The 2,413-nt window shown below is 38.4% G+C and overlaps 1 long non-coding RNA gene across 1 annotated transcript; it reads right to left on the bottom strand.

Moving 5' to 3' along the window:
• Positions 1 to 396: 396 nt before the first annotated feature.
• Positions 397 to 1,533, bottom strand: LOC115418465 (uncharacterized). Its single transcript, XR_003935292.1, has 3 exons — positions 1,460 to 1,533; positions 913 to 917; positions 397 to 456 (listed from the first exon to the last, which is right to left on the bottom strand). It is a non-coding gene; the product is annotated as an uncharacterized LOC115418465 (long non-coding RNA).
• Between the last annotated feature and the right edge of the window lie 880 nt (positions 1,534 to 2,413).

The following is a 2,413-nucleotide window of genomic DNA, read 5'->3' as shown; positions in this document are numbered from 1 at the left end:
TAAAAGATACAATGTGGAGTGGAATTTCACCAAAGTTCACAGCAACTTTTCTGGAGATTCTCCGGTGGGAATCAGCCTCTGTAAAGAGAAGGTAAAAGAGCTGAAAGCTAAAGTCCAAAAACAACTGTCCATGTTCACTAAACTGACCAAGACCAGCGTTTCAACAGAGGCATCATTAAAGTGGTTCACATCCTGGACAAGCGCAAACATATGTGCGCATGCGCTCATACAGCTCCAGTCGGACCTGAACAGGTGCCTCTGGGTTGTACTCCAGTGGGATGACTCAGTAGAAGTGACAGGGGGGTGCTGGGTTTATGTACAAAAGTTCTGTTTTTAATTGATATGTTTTAACAGCGTATGTGAACTTACTCCTTATTTTTCTTGTTTAAAGCAGCGTTTGTTTTTTAGCACCGCCGTTTTACATTCACATACTCCCAAACTGAAATCAACTTAAAACTAGGGGAGGGCAAGTTAAGGCGTTATTAATGCGTTAACGCATTCATTAAATAACGCCGACAATTTTTTTAATCTTACGTTAATGCCGTTTTATTCTAACTCCTATTCTTCTGCTCCTGCTTGTGTGCGTGTAGCGATTAGCTCGGCAGATAAACAACAGGTTTCCCAAGAAAAGCTGGACCCCAAAACTTCTCTCCAAATCTTTTACTTGAGACTCACTGTAAAACTGCAACATACATAAAAAATATGTCTCAGCTGTGTTCATTGCCTTAGTACATTTACATGGCATTATACATTAAATTGAATGGGGAAAAGGCCGCTAGCTCGATGCTAACTTAAATGGGAAAATCCATAGACACGCTAACGATTAGCATTTACAGATTAAGATTCACAACGTCTTTTTTTATCCAGCAACAAAGGTTCACATCAGGGATATTTTATACTATTCATTCTTACAACAACTGAACATAAAATACTCACAGGTAAACGTTTTTCGGGCCATACAAACAGAGTGAAAGAAACGTGTATTGGTTCCTTCTTCTGTCTGAACTGGCTACGGGAACACCGCAAGGACAAAACATACGTTAGTGCAATTTATTCCAACCACTAGAGGACCCCCTTTGTTTGCTTTTAACAACTGAACATCACATATTATTGGGCTTATTAGTATTAGTACTTATTAGTGGGCTTAAGACTCATGTCAATCACTCACAACCGGAAATAAACTGGTGGGGAAATAAACATGGAGAAAAGTACTGGTCTTTTACATGGACATTTTCATTTTAAATGTCTTCAGATGGTGGGGTTGAGAAGGACAAAGTTGTTTGTAAGCACTGCAATGTGGAATTATTATTTTATCACCAGAGTACTTCAAGTTTTAAATATCACTTAAGGGCAATACACGCTGTTGATGCCAGCAACCCCTCCCCCCATAACTATGCAATCAATCGTGATTAATTGCAGAAATCCATTGCGAATAAAAATTTTAATCGCTGCCCAGCACTACTAAAAACATATACATGATGATAATCTGAGGGTGCAAAATGACATGACAGACTCTGGTGAAAGTGAAAGAGGGATGAGGGTTTTTAAATTTATGGTTAAATAATGTTTTGGACCAAAACATAAGAGAAAATGAATCCTCATGGTGCACTGCACTTCTGCATTTGGCAGCAAAACATCTACTGGCTTTCACTGTAATTGTAAAATAACTCGCCTTTTTATGAGTTTAAATGACACTGTATCTGTTAATAGTTCCTAGTTTGACATTTGCATTCAACGTGCAGCAAATGAACAACATCCAGCTTCTTTCTGCTGTATTAGAGAACATAATGATAGAAACTGACTGAAAACGGATGAGTGTGTTCAGAGAGTTGAATGAAAGTCTTGACGGTGCCAGTGCTAACTATGACGTCTTGAAATAAATGCGAATAAAAACGAAGTTACACAAATCTATACTTAAATATTTGGTGACAATGGTCTGCAGCACTGCTTGTTACAGCTTATTTAAATGTTTTTCCTCAAAACACAACTTTATTTAATATTATATACCTGCATATTTTCATGCAGCTTTTCAACTCTGTTTGTGGAACAGTCCGTTCATGGGAAAATGATGTGTTTTTCGGGTTGATGAATGACAACCATAGCAAGTTGGAGAAAAGACAAGTATGTTATTGAACTGGAAATGTGATGTGTGCACAAAGTTAGATGAAGAACCACTGAAACCATTTTCTTTGGGATAATAATTAAAGCATTTCTGAGTCTGTAACGGCCCCTGAACGAAACAAAAGGGGCCCTTCTGCCAACACAGAACCACTATATGTACTGTACAGCATGTTTCCTCTGGTCGCCTTTAATTATCAACACTTTAATGGGAACTCAACCGAACCTGGAAATTGTATTCTACAGTGTAGTGAGTGACTAGTGTTGCAGAGACAGGTAGTTGTTTGTGGAGGAG

The sequence above is a fragment of the Sphaeramia orbicularis genome, chromosome 4, assembly GCF_902148855.1.
Source record: "Sphaeramia orbicularis chromosome 4, fSphaOr1.1, whole genome shotgun sequence".
Classification (NCBI taxonomy): domain Eukaryota; kingdom Metazoa; phylum Chordata; class Actinopteri; order Kurtiformes; family Apogonidae; genus Sphaeramia; species Sphaeramia orbicularis.
The sequence above is the reverse complement of the archived record's forward strand: the minus strand, read 5'-3'. Positions and strand labels throughout refer to the sequence as shown.